Genomic DNA, 15,205 nt, shown 5'->3' with positions numbered 1-15,205 from the left:
GGATTTTACTCCCGTTGATTTATTCTTCTTGCTCGGGGACTGGGTATTTGTGCCTGCCATAACACTCTGCTCTTCATATTCAGACAACACACCACACTGCCAACCACCAAAGAAGCACGCAATAGCAATTACATCTTTCCACATAGGGTTGCATCAGGAAGGGCAGGGCCGTAATTCAGGGCCAAATTCACATGTGCTACATAGTTCGAAACACGCGACCCTACACGTGTGGGATATGCAGTAGTAGGAGGAGAATAGAAAGAAAAATAAGAAGATAAAAGACTTGTTCTGCTAACCTTTAGTGGTGACATTTTCAGGATATTCTTGAAGTCTATCTTTTGCAAGACAATGGCCATAATGGCAAGCGAGTCTAGTCGTTTTTGTGTGATTGAAGATAGATGACAACCTTCCAGTAGTTCTAACTTCGAAAACATTCATTCATGAGCAACGTTCTCGATAACGATACACTTATAAATTCTAATCGCTGTCAAAACGTCTGGGAAAGTCGATTGCATCACATTGCTTTCTTTTCTTTTTTAAAAAATACAACATGACGCCTGACAAAAGATGGACATCTTAAAGACAAATTGGAATGTGAAAGTGGTCTCTATTCTTAATGCACTTTAAATTATTAATAGGTATATTTTATTAACACAATATTTTCCCTATGGTGTCTTATGTAAATATTTCGTTTGAATTGATTAATTTTTGTATCTTTCGGCAACAATTTAAGAAAGCTTGATTATAATTTTCTTTGAAGATCTGAGTCGCCTTTGGTTCTACATGGACCGTAGCACCGACTAGTCAGTGTAACAATTGTTACATGCAACTGCATGGGAATTTATACGAAATTGACAGAAAATAAAGTCAAAATAAAGTATTCCTATACACATAACATAACATAATTACATAATACGGTAGCACTGGTAAAAATGCAAAGTGGTCAATGAACTAACAAATCTCCAGAGGAGAAAGATATCCTGGAAGTTCGACTCGTTGGCTGAATGGTCAGCGTACTGGCCTTCGGTTCAGAGGGTCCCGGGTTTAATTCCCGGGCGGGTCAGGGATTTTAATCGCTTCTGATTAATTCTTCTGGCTCGGGGACTGGGTGTACCTGTCCGTCCCAACACTTTCCTCATCATATTCAGACAACATACCACACTACCAACCACCACAGAAACACGCAATAGTGATTACATCCCTCCATATAGGGTTGGCGTCAGGAAGGGCATCCAGCCGTAAAACAGGGCCAAATCCACATGTGCGTCACAGTTCGCACACGTGACCCCACAGATGTGAGGAAAAAGCGGTAGAAAAAGAAGATATCCTTGAAAATGTATTTTACTATTAACTCCTCATTAGGCTGAAAGAACCGCGTTCCAGCCAACAGTCAAGAATTAAAATCCTTGGACTGAGTGGGAAACGAACCCTGGTCTTCCAGGGAAAGGGCAAGCACTCGACCCATACACCACAGGATCTGCTATTTGCCTAATGCTCCTTCAAACCCTGCAGATCTTAAGCGAGGGATGGCGCGGAGATGAGTTCGTATTTTGTCCCTCAGGAGTTCTTGGTTTAGTGTAAGAGAAGGCCTAATGGCCTTAACTACGCTAATAAAGACATCTATCTATCTATCTATCTATCTATCTATCTATCTATCTATCTATCTATCTATCTATCTATCTATCTATCTGTTTTAACGTAGAAGAAACGAGGTGCATTAATTGTAAGTTACTGCATCTTTTCTTTTTTCCATTTTGCTTTACGTCGCACCGACAGGGATAGGTCTTATGGCGATGATGGGATAGGAAAGGCTTACGAATGGGAAGGAAGCGGCAGTGGCCTTAATTAAGGTACAGCCCCAGCATTTGCCTGGTGTGAAAATGGGAAACCACGGAAAACCATTTTCAGGGCTGCCGACAGTGGGGTTCGAACCCACTATCTCCCGATTACTGGATACTGGCCGTACTTAAGCGACTGCAGCTATCGAGCTCGGTAGTTATTGCATTTAATCACCCTCAAATACCACAGACCTCATCCAAGCTCGAACCCATTGTGTTGGGAACGGAAGGTTAAGGACGTCCTAATTACGTCACTCAGGTCGGCTGGAATGTTCTATATTGTACGGTGTAGGTTGAGTATTCAGCCCGAAGGCTGGTTTGATCCTCAACAGCTTCACCATCAGCTGTCATAGGTGGCCTAGGCGTCACTCAAGAGGCATACTAGTGAAATGAGGAGTGAGATAGTTTCCCGTTGCTTTCTTCACCGAGCCAAAAGTTGCTATTGCAGATCAGTCTAACAATCACACTGAAATATACGCACCAACCGTCCCTATGAACGCCATTCGTAATAGGGACTAGGTGCACAATGAATGGCACTACTAGCATCGATCATACCTCGGTCACTTTCATATTGGCAAAAACCATTTTTAATAGTTTTTCTTTACGTCGCACCGACACAGATAGGTCTTATGGTGACGGTGGGGAAAAAGTGGTCGTGGCCTTAATTAAGGTACAGCCCTAGCATTTGCCTGGTGTGAAATTGGGAAACCACGGAATACCATCTTCAGGCCTGCCGATAGTGGGGTTCGAACCCACTACCTCCCAGAATGAAGCTCGAAGCCGCGCGCCCCTAACCGCACGGGCAACTCGCCCAGCGGAAAAACCAAAGATGAGACCGAGACAGATCAGTGATAGTAACACATTTGTTTTGGCCCATACCAGTAGGCATAGTGCACTACAAACACTATGTCCTTCCAGCAGAAGAAGTGTTGACACTAATCCGAATGAAAAAGGAAGAGATCCGACACCTCGAAGAATGAAGGCATCGGGGAAAGGAAGGGAAGAGCCACGACGGACATGAAAATAAGACACCCCAGCCCACGCAAACCATCACCGTTGGGGTCGAAAAGAGTATGAGTTGACCAAAGGAAGATAGGTGAAAGCGGAAGCAACGCCAGCCTCAGCCAGGGAAGCCGCGGTCGCCGACCCGCGCTTCCAAGATCAAAGCTCCTGGGTACCCTTTTAGTCACCTTTCATGACAAGCCGGGGATACCGTGGGTGAATCATACCGCCCTCATCCTTAGGGGGAAATTTACTGTGCTAGTGTTGACATTTTTATTCATCATCATAGGCAATCACTCGCTGGCGAGTACAAGCATTTCTTCCACGTGCATTAAGATAATCCATTATGGGTTTCTAGATGGCGAAAGAGATCCATTCCGGAAACACAGGCTCTGCCACAACGCTGGTACATCAAAGCTACCAAAGCTGCTCGTTGTTGTAGCATTTGGCGGCCAGTTCTTCTCTGATAATCTCGTTCTTTTCTGCATTATCTGACTCGTGTCTTCATTGTTGTTGTGGGCCATATTGGGCAATACTTAGCCACATCAGCCCATTAGACGCTACATCTTCCCAGTTCGTGATCCTAATTTAATTTTAACGTAAGGTTTTTTTTGGGGGAGGGGGAGGGGGGACGTACTTGATGAAAAGCGACACACGGACAGGCGTTATCAATACAATAGCTGTATAACGCAAGCGTCTGCTCTGCTGTGGTCATAGTTACCATAGATCACAGTTAAATAATACTTCTGATGTTAAAAATAAGCCTATTTACGTAATGTTCTGTTTCCTTATTTGTTATTTGTGTTTTTTAAACACTGTTAGGGTAAATAATAATAATAATAATAATAATAATAATAATAATAATAATAATAATAATAATAATAATAATACAGTGCGTGGCAAATTGTCTCCGCAGCGAGTTGGGTACGCTAGTACACTCAGTTAACACCTAGTTCGTTGACGATGGATCCCGCTAAACGTAGCGATATATAAACATAAATTAGAATGAAGCTTCATTGAATTAAATTAAATTTAGTGAAGTCACTTTCGACGCTTTGATTTAGTGGCATTCCTTAGCACTGCACCAAAAATTTCACCCTGTTTTGCCTCTGTTAAAATTTTTCGCCTATCGCTTCTTGGAGCGACATGTAACAGATCCGGTTTCACGATATTTATAGATCTCTCACTGCATCACTATTAGGATAGGAGAAATCTGTGTAATTTGGACCTGCGTGTAATTTGTACCGATATAATTTTTGATATTTCAAATTTGATCAATCCCTGTCTGAGACGAGGTTAGCAAGACACACGAGGGTAGCTTTCCTCCTGCAAGTTGTTTGTCTAATGGTCTTAAGGTCGAATGGGGAAGAGGAAAACAACTATTAACGTAGTTACTTCAGCCAAGAGGGTGTTTAGCTTTTACAAGCATTGATGAAATATCCAGGAAATTTTAACGCAGTTTTACTCATAAATTTTAAATACTTTGCACATAATTTTGTTTTTGATTAAATCTTTGCATGTCGTTTAATTTTGTCTGCCAAAGAGTGTGTGATTTGGACCGTTGAAACAACTGAAATAATTACGTTTCTTCGTAGTCTTACTGGTGATTCTAAAAGAACTTGTTTTATAAGTTAAAGCCAGCCTCGCGGTGTATGGGCAGTATGTCTGCATTATAACTGGAGGCCACGGGTTCGATTCCCGGCCAGGTCAGGAATTTTTACCTGGATCTTAGAGCTGGTTCGAGGTCAACTCAGCGTACGTGATTACAGTTAAGGAGCTATCTGATGGCATTGTATGTGACTAGTATTATGACGACGATTGGATTCAGTGCAATAGCTGAAAAAGTTGGCTCGTGTAAATCAGGATAAATTTTATCATTGTCCTGTATACCAAAAGCAATGACCACAATTTATAGTGTCGTAATTTATTTCATAATAACTTCATTAAATAAGTTAACAGTGTTTATATTTGCCAGTTCATATTACGTGATCACTTGGTCCAAGTTACACGCTATCGGTCCAAATTACACGATAACGCATTTTGGAATAAATATTACTTTTATACAAATCCTAAATATAATATCAACATTTACTTTCACCAAATCATTTGATACATGATAATAATTATCGTGTATAAAATTTGGGAAATTTTCATTAAGGTCAATAGAGTTATGGACGTTTTAAGTTAAGCGGTCCAAATTACACGCACTTCCCCTATACCGAATTTGGAGAAGGTTCACGAAATTTGAGTTTTATAATATTTTCCAAAAACTTATCACCATCACTATAAATACTTTCATTTCAATCTTTAACATACTGACTTCAAAAGCACAACCACTAAGAGTACAATTTTCGCACTAATTCTAAACTGGAATGCTATTCAGTTTTAGTACCTGCTCGAGGTTCAAGGTCAATGCTCCGTTGCCGCGTTGTTGCGAAATTAAGCACGCCGGGTTGAGTGGCTCAGACGGTTGACGAGCTGGCCTTCTGACCCCAACATGGCAGGTTCGATCCTGGCTCAGTCCGGTGGTACTTGAAGGTGCTCAAATTTGTCAGCCTCGTGTCGGTAGATTTGCTGGCACGTAAAAGAACTCCTGCGAGACTAAATTCCGGCACCTCGGCGTCTCCGAAAACCGTTAAGTTCCACGGGAGTGTATTTACGTGCCGGTAAGTCTATCGAGACGGGGCGTGACGCATTCGAGCACTTCACCACCAACTTGAGCTCAGAAGGCCAGCGCTTCACCGCCTGAGTTATTCCGCCCGGTAATAAAACAGTAATAATTATAAGTACACTGTAAATTGCTATGCACTATCAATAAAACAATGCAGTCTTGCTGGTTGATACTTGGGATAAGTGGAAGTTCCTCTACTGTAAAAGGGGTAGTAAAATATTCTTTCTCTCTTTGTCCGTTTACACTCCAAGGTTGGTTTTAGCGAGGGATCCCACCTCTACCGCCTCAAGGGCAGTGTTCTGTAGAGTGAGACTTTGGGTCGGGGGACAAAATTGGGGAGGAGGACCAGTACCTCGCCCAGGCGGCCTCACCTGCTATGCTGAACAGCGACCTTGTGGGGAGAATGGGAAGATTGGAATTGATAGACAAGGAAGAGGGAAGGAAGCGGCCGTAGCCTTAAGCTAGGTACCATCCCGGCATTTGCCTGGAGGAGGAGTAGGAAACCACAGAAAACCACTTCGAGGATAACTGAGGTGGACATCCAACCCCTCCCCCCCCCCTCCGCCGGTCAACTCAGTTGACCTCCCAAGGCCGAGTGGACCCCGTTCCAACCATTTCCTAAAATGTATGTGGTAGAGCCGGGAATCGAATCCGTGCATCCGGGGGTGGCAGTTAAATCACACTAACCACTACATCATAGATGCACACACAATAAAATACAATAAATAAAAATGTTCATTTGCATGTTCGTGTCATTTCAATGATATAAAAAGGCGTGTTCCACACGTATTACACATCTGAGACAAAGTTATGAGGGCTTTGTCAGCGACAGTTGATTCCTGCCGTAAGTAGGTCTGTAAGTTACGATATACAACATTTAGGAGTAAATACAACAAAACAGGAGTTTTCTAGCTGAATAATGTTTCACAACGTTGGGTTCAGGTCAAGGATGCTGTTTATCTTGGAAGTCTTGGGAATTCCGTCCTCTACAAATGCTTGCTTACAATACCTACTGTAGGTGTTTGTGGAGCTAAACCTGTTCCAGTCACAAGTACTGTGGTTCATTTTGTTCTGGCACGTTACAACACTTCCTTATCCGTACAGCAAGTAGCTTCTTGTCGATGGTTCTGAAGCTTCTGCTGGGAGTTTATTTTCGAAATAGTAAGAATTGCACTTACAACTCTTCTAAGGCGAGTTCTTCTCTGAAATGCATAGTTAAGGGAAAGTGAAGTTCTCTTACTTTGTTTCGAGAACTCTGAGTTTTATCTTAAATATCTATTTAGTTTACTCTTATTTAGAAACCGTGCAAATGGCCATGTGGCTGTCAGCTTGCATTCGGGAGATATTGGGTTCTAACCCCGCTGTTGGTAGCCCTGAAGATGGTTTTCCATGCTTGATTAAGGCCACGGCCGCTTCCTTCTCACTCCCATCCCATCGACGTCATAAGACCTATCTGCGTCGATGCAACGTAAAAAAAAATCAGAGGGAAAAATATTGAGGGGATCCGGCAGTTCGAAAGGAATGTAGGTATCGGCCAGAGAAAGACAAGGGCCACGAAGGGCGTGAAACAGAAAGACTCCCTAGGCCTCGAATGCTCTAATACCGTCGGGGTCGGAAAAGAACAAGAATTGACCAAGGGAGGTCGGATAGAATTGAAGAAAGTGAGGAGCCTGGTACCAATAATTGGAAGCAATGCCATGATTCAGCTAAGGACCCCGTAGTCGCCAACCGACGCCTGGGGCCCCTTGTAGTCGCCTTTTACGACAGGCAGGCGATACCACAGATGTATTCTACCGCCCTTACCCACAGAGGGAATGTATCTAAAGAAAGACGCCTAGTAAGGATGCTGTGTTGAGCTGGCAATACTGTGACAGGAAGGAAGCCCAAGTGAGCCATTTAAACTTCCCGCTGATACAAGTAAACAATAAGTTCGACGAGGTTGGATGGCGATACAACGAAACCTCTTTTTCTTGGCAGTGCGAAACGTTCGCTCAAGGCATTACTGATCACATGACGTGTGCAGTCTCGTCAAGGTTGGCTCACCCCACTCCCGCGAGACCTGCACCAACATCAGCTGACAGTTTGCGAGAGTGACACAGTTTGGTTCTGGCCGCGGCTTGCTTTAGTCCGCTCTAGTCATGGGTGCTTCTCTCACCACATAGTCCCACCACTCAGCAACAAGTGTAAGTCAACACGTGGTTACTATTACCGGTACTTCTTTCTGTGAGTTTTCCTTTGGTGCTAGGTCAATTATTCCGAAATTAATAGTACTAAAATTAAGAAATCGAGTCACATTGTATAATACCCCATAGACATGCTGGATATGTTTTTTTTAAATGTAGGTTTTACTTCAGGTGTCTCTAAAGAAAACATGTTTAATTTAAATTAAAAATTTCAAGAAAAAAATAGTAATTGCCGAACATTAAAAATCGCGATGCATCTATATTTATATACTGTAATTATTAGCAGGAATATGCTGGTTTGATTTCCTAGGGAACATGTTAAATTTAAAACAAATACCCCAAGAATAATTTAAAATTTGCCTGACACTGAGAATCACGAGGTATCTATTATTATACAATTGTTAGTATAAATATGCTCGTTTGATCTCAGGAAACATGTTAAATTTGAAACAAATATTCCAACTGATTTAATATTATTTGCCTATCAGGGAAAATCCTGTAGCCTATATCTGGTTTTATATAATTATTAGTAGTAATGTGCTGCTTGTTTTCTACTCAACCCCTTGAGATTTACTATTGAGCGCAAAAGACGTCAGCTTACTCAACGTTTAACACGCAATATTTTCTGAAATATGTCTATGAAATAAAAAAAACAGCTAAACGTATGACCAAACTAGTTATTTTGAGCAAAATATCAGTCAATAAATAATTAAGTATTCATTTAATAGGAATGTTCAAGAAATATAGTTTAGCATTAACATCTATCGTATGCTTCACTTACGTGCGTTTCTCAGAACGTTTGAAAGTTGTACCTGTGGGTGTTCGACGAATGAAAGCGTAAAGAAATTACTGTAAATACGGAATGTTCACTCATTATTATAGTAACTTCACCGAACTTTAAATAGAAAACGGAAGTATTCTCGGAAGTGGAGTAGCTTTCAAGAGCTACCCTTGTTAGTTGGATGTTCCTCTAAATTAAGTAGAATATTGAACGACTATTTCCAATATTTTGGCATAACTGTACGTACTTTAGTTCAGTTCCAGTTGAAACTAGTAAGAACTTATTTCCACATAATTTTATTTCTAGAAATGTTTAACTAGTAAGATTGGAAAAGTGTTACAACCAAAATGCCTTGAAGATATCATGTTCACTTACCGTGTTCGTAAAGGAGAGTAAAGAATTTAACAATGTCACCATAAGACCTATCTGCGTCGGTGCGGCGTAAAGCAAATTGAAAAAAAAAATGCCTAGTGCGTGGTGCAGAGGCTTCAGGTTTAATAATAATAATATATTTATTGCAGCCAAATAGCCATACATAAAGAGAGAGAAAATAATATATTTATACACACTGTACTCGCGCGCTTGCGCCTTGGTTTGCATATTCTTTATTGTTTTTGTTCTTTTGATGCAGAGTTCTACGTGGTAACGTTCACACATGTATCCACATAGTTTGCACTTACATGTCTCTGTCGGTTCATGGTATGAGGTGTTGGTACAAATTAGATAGTGGAAACCATGTACTGCCAGTCTTGTGAACACGTGCGTCATCTCGAAGCTGGATGTTGTCCATGTCCGGTCTATCATGGCCCCAATTCCAAAGAATTCTGAAGGAATGTCTTCTCTTTTTGTTTGTTGAGTGTTGCTAGGAGATTTTCTGATGCTCTGGAGCTTCAGGTTTAATAAGAATGCATGTACCTTTCGTTGTTTTACAGAGGATTAATGTTGCCATACTGAATAGTTATTATGTAGGTACGTGAGATCTTGCAATCCGTACATACCGTAATTCACAATTGTTCAGAAAATATATTTCCCAGTGGGGGTCCTGAAAGGAAAGGGTTACTTCCGGAGCTCATCAGTCAACATCCACTTAGAAAGAAGGAGTGATATATTTAGTGACCTCACTACAGGCCTAGCTTTGAACATTTTAATACGGTACTCAGGAACATTGTTTAGAACGTCAGAATTGAGAATATCGTACTTATTTCGTCTCGACTTGTATTTTAATACAGTTGTTGCGAATGTGTTAACGTCGCACCGACTTTGATGTTTTGGGGACGATGAAATAGGAAAGGATTTTTTTTTTTTTTTTGCTAGGTGTTTTACGTCGCACCGACACAGACAGGTCTTACGGCGACGATGGGACAGAAAAGGGCTAGGAGTGGGAAGGAAGCGCCCGTAGCCTTAATTAAGGTACAGCCCCAGCATTTGCCTGGTGTGAAAATGGGAAACCACGGAAAACCATTTTCAGGGCTGCCGACAGTGGGGTTCGAACCTACTATCTCCCGAATACTGGATACTGGCCGCACTTAAGCGATTGCAGCTATCGAGCTCGGTAGGAAAGGACTTGGATTGGAAAGGAAGCACGTATAGCCTAAATTAAGGTGTGAAAATAGAAAACCACGGAAAATCATATTTATGGCTGCTAGCAGTGAGACTCGAACCCGCTTTCTCCCGATTACAGGCTCAAAGCTACGAAGCCCGCATAGCCAACTCGTTCGGTAAATAAATTTGTAGACACCAACAGTGGTGAACTGCTTAGAGGAAGTGAAAAACCATCCCGTATAGGCGTCTGTCATTATTACAGCAATACTCAGCTGTAGCAATACTGTACAATACCTCTCTATTTTGAAACTGTCGAAGAGTTTGTAATTTTAGGTGTTCTGATATACTGTATGTATTTCTTGGAGCAAAACAGATCTATTAAGCAATTTCTGATAAGACGTAAAAAAAGTAATTGTTATATTGTAAAGTATATGTAATATTTTATTAAGAACAGTACGACTGTTTTATGGCTAGTCCGCACCAAAGTCAATAAACAATGTTAATGAAAACATTTCTCAACATAGTTAATACACTTATGTTAACAAACTTCTTCAACATTAATATCCACACCAGAAAGGCTGTTTGTGAGGTTACGATGCATAGGGTCAGGAAGCAGATAACAGACGCAAAGTGTGGCAAAGCAAAATATTGGAAAGGCGTTTGGAATTAAAGAACACTAATGTTAGAACTTTTAATTCATGATGCAACAGACTGTCAAAATTTTCTTCAGAATGCCCCCACACGACATTCAGTTCTTGTTGACAGTAACTGCACCTGAAATTGCAAGAAATGATACAGATCATCGGAAAGCCGGCTCCACTAATGACAGGCTATTTTTTTATTAGTAAAAAGATTCCTAACAACTGGCGACTTGGGACATTTCACTTAGACTATATATTTGTCAAGAGTATCAAAACAAGCAGTTTGAAACTTTATACAACAATCTCAAGGAATTGGTAAAGGTACGAAATAAAGAAAATCTTCATTTAACCTATAATAATATTATTTTGATGATAAACAAGTGATTATGAATGGTTAGGTTCTTCAGCGAGGAGCGAAGTTGGAAATGAAACTGCATTAGAACACAGCTAAAAGAATATCATACAGAATTAAAAATACTGTGTGTTAGAACTTTCGCTTGCGATGTGATAGTTAATTTTTAGAAAAAAATAAGAAAGCATCGCATTCCGCGCTACGAATTTGCGTGCTCTAATTGCCTCCTTACGCATGTGCGAACCGAAATGTTAACGAAAACACGAAAAGTTTTTACCCTCCAGCGTCGGTTTTTCCCTCAGACTCAGCGAGGGATCCCACCTCTACGACCTCAAGGGCAGTGTGTTGGAGCGTGAGACTTTGGAACGGGGATACAACAGGGAAGGAGGACCAGTACCTCGCCCAGGCAGCCTCACCTGCTATGGTGAACAGAGGCCTTGTTGGAAGAAGGGTAGATTGGAAGGGATAGACAAGGGAAAGGGAAGGAAGCGGTCGTGGCCTTAAGTCAGATACCATCCCGGCACTAGCCTGGAGAAGTGGAAAACCACGATAAACCACTTCGAGGATGGCTGAAGTGGTAATCTAATCCCCTTCTACTCAATTGACCTCCCGAGGCTGAGTAGACCCTGTTACATCCCTCGTACTATTTGCCAAATGTCGTGGCAGAACCGGGAATCAAACCCGGGACTCCGGGGGTGGCAGCTAATATTACTTACCACTACACTACAGAGGCAGACTGGTATTAATTTACGTAATATTATTTCTACACCTACAGCAGGGGTTGTCGTAGTAAATTTTGGCGTAGGGAATTTTCTTTTTTTTTTTTTTTTAATGCTATCGACCGTCTGCCAACATTTACAGTCCTCAAACAGACTGAGCTCCTGGACTTCCAATCATGTTTGGCTTGGTGATGCAATTACAGTGTGAGCAGGAATATCCGACTGATCCGACTGAGAGTCTGCATCAGTAGTCTATTGTAATAATAATAATAATAATACAGTAATAATAATAATAATAATAATAATAATAATAATAATAATAATAATAATAATAATAATAATAATAATAATACGTATATACCCGTTAGTCCCGTTTCATGATACCGGATCGGAAATGAGGTGAGATGAATTTAAATGACATGCTTTACATGTTTTGAGGAGCTAATGATGAAATTAATGAAATGAACTAAATTGAGTAAGGAAGCAGAAGGAATCGGCAGTGGCCTATAAATGGGAACTGTCCCGGCATTTGCCTCGAAATGAAAAAGGGAAACCACAGAAAGCCGTTCTCAGGACAATCGACGGTAGGTTTCGAACCCACGCGTCTCCCGAATGCGAAGCTTGGCTCCATAGCCGTAGCCCGTTTTCATACGCGCGCACCGCACTCGATAAAGTATTATTATTATTATTATTATTATTATTATTATTGTCGTCATCAGCAACAAATTATTTACCACTAACTACTTCTATGGTTTTCGGAGACGCCGAGGTGTCTGAATTTTGTCTCTCAGGAGTTTTTACCTGTCGATAAAATAAATCTACCTACACGAGGCTGGCATACTTGAGCACCCTGAAATACCATCAGAATGAGCCGGGATCGAACTCTCCAATTTAGGTTGAAAAAGCCAGCGTTCGAGCCGCTCAGCCCGGCAGTCCATACCAAAAGAAGAATCTACATTTTGTTTCTGTGTTTATTTGGAGATAGCAAACACTTTTCTAGACATAAATACGTTTGAAAACAATGTTTAAAATAAAAAGCTTTCCTTTGAATTTTTAAAGTAAAGTATTTACAATGTAGCAATCTCAGTATCCAGTGTTTCTTTTTTACCTTTGGGAAAATGGAGCTTACGATAGGCTGGTAAATTTCCTAGCAGAGATGTTTCTTTCACAGAGCGTTATGTTATCTTCTCGCGCTATGAATAAATACTTCCCTGCCTCATGACGGGTTACATTCCTTATAGAAGTATGGACATTCATCTAAGGCATACCGGATTTTTTTAATTGTTTAATTTGTGTCCTTTTGTACGGCTCCTTGGTTGAAAGATCAGCATAGTGGCCTTCGGTTTAGAGGGCCACCGGTTCGATTCAAGGTCGGGTCGAGGATTTTTTTCTTTTACGATTTGCTTTATGTGGCACCTAAACAGATAGGTCTTATAGCGACGACGGGATTGGAAAGGGCTAGGAATGGGAAGGAACCGTGGCCTTAATTAAAGTACAACCTTGTGTGAATATAGGAAATCACGTAAAACCATCTTCAGGGCCGCTGACAGTGGGGTTCGAACCCACTATCTCTAGCTGCGCAGCCACTTGCTCGGTCGAGGATTTTAACTAAACCAAACCCCATGGTACTACAGCACTTGAAGAGCCTTGGCATCCCAAACAACCGCTGCTCAGCCCAAAGGCCTGCAGATTACGAGGTGTCGTGTGGTCAGCACGACGAATCCTCTCGGCCGTTATTCTTGGCTTTCTAGACCGGGGCCGCCATCTCACCGTCAGATAGCTCCTCAATTCTAATCACGTCGGCTGAGTGGACCTCGAACCAGCCCTCAGGTCCAGGTAAAAATCCCTGACCTGGCCGGGAATTGAACCTGGGGCCTCCGAGTAAGAGGCACACACGCTACCCCTACACCACGGGGAGGATTTTAACTGCGCCTTGTTAATGTGTCTATCTCGGGGGCTGAGTGTTTGTGTTTGTCTCAGCGGTTGGAGCGCTGGCCTTCTGACCCCCAACTTGGCAGGTTCGATCCTGGCTCAGTCGGGTGGTATTTGAAGATGCCCAAATACTTCAACCGTGTATCAGTAGATTTACTGGCAGGTAAAAGAACTCCTGCGGGACAAAATTCCGGCACCTCGGGTTCTCCGGAAACCGTAAAGGTAGTTAGTGGGACGTAAAGCCAATAACATTATGATTAAATATTACATCCATCCGTAATCACGAGATGACTTTGTGGAGTGGCATTTTGATCATGATATAGGTATGATTCGGGTAATGTGGAATTCCGCGTGCTTGGCTTTATACCAATAAAATGTATATCATTCAGCGAGGTGATATTGTTATTTTAGTACAAGCAGCAATATTAACATCATCTCATTCATTCATTCATTCACCAGGGTTGGCTTTTACCTCGGACTCAGCGAGGGATCCCACCTCTACCGCCTCAAGGGCAGTGTCCTGAGCTTCAGACTCTGGGTCAGGGGATAAAACTGGGGAGGATGACCGGTACCTCGCCCAGGCGGCCTCACCTGCTATGCTGAACAGGGGCCTTGCAGGGGGATCGGAAGATTGGAAGGGATAGACAAGGAAGACGGAAGGAAGCAACTGTGGCCTTAAGTTAGGTACGGTACCATCCCGGCATTTTCCTGGAGGAGAAGTGGGAAACCACGGAAAACCACTTCCAGGATGGCTGAGGTGGGAATCGAACCCACCTCTACTCAGATGACCTCCCGAGGCTGAGTGGACCCCGTTCCAGCTCTCGTACCACTTTTCAAATTTCGTGGCAGAGCCGGGAATCGAACTCGGACCTCCGGGGGTGGCAGTTAATCACACTAACCCCTACACCACAGAGGCGGACAAGTTTTACTGTATTTATAAGGTACATTAACACGTTCATTTCAAATGGTACTTTTCACAAAGTAATTTCAGCTGCTTGATATTTTATTGGATATACAATCGAAAGCAATGTGTTCGTTCACATTCAGATAGAATGCCCGTAATTGGATTGCGAGAAACTGTCATAATAAACATGTTTATTGCATAAATAATTTCCCCTTCGTTAGCGTGCTGGCCTTGGTTCACAGGGGTCACGGATTCATTTCCCGGCAGGGTCGGAAATTTTAACCATCATTGGTTAGTTTCGCTGGCATGGGGACAGGGTGTATGTGTCGTCTTCATCATAATTTCATCCTCATCACGACGCGCAGGTCGCCTACGGGGTCAAATAAAAAGACCTGCACCTGGCGAGCCGAACTTGTCCTCGGTCACTCCCCACACTAAAAGCCATACGCCATTTTATTTCATTTCCCCTTCATATTAATTACGAATAAGTATATAAAAACAGAAGCCTCCATCCCTCAGGCGGCAGCGCGTCGGTTTCTCACCGCTGGGTTCCGTGGTTCAAATCCCGGTCACTCCATGTGAGATTTATGCTGGACAAAGGTTTTTCTCCGAGTACTCCAGTTTTGCCTGACATATTTCA

At 42.1% G+C, this 15,205-nt stretch overlaps 1 protein-coding gene across 1 annotated transcript in view; it reads left to right on the top strand.

The window, feature by feature from the left end:
* The first annotated feature begins 7,534 nt into the window (after window positions 1–7,534).
* Window positions 7,535–15,205, top strand: part of LOC136857717 (uncharacterized) — a 75,556-nt gene continuing 67,885 nt past the window's right edge. Inside the window, exon 1 of the mRNA XM_067136593.2 lies at window positions 7,535–7,734. The gene's annotated coding sequence lies outside the window, so the exon portion shown is untranslated. The remainder of the gene's footprint in view (window positions 7,735–15,205) is intronic.

This window comes from Anabrus simplex, chromosome 1 (genome assembly GCF_040414725.1).
Source record: "Anabrus simplex isolate iqAnaSimp1 chromosome 1, ASM4041472v1, whole genome shotgun sequence".
Classification (NCBI taxonomy): domain Eukaryota; kingdom Metazoa; phylum Arthropoda; class Insecta; order Orthoptera; family Tettigoniidae; genus Anabrus; species Anabrus simplex.
This window is presented reverse-complemented; position numbering and strand designations above follow the sequence as displayed.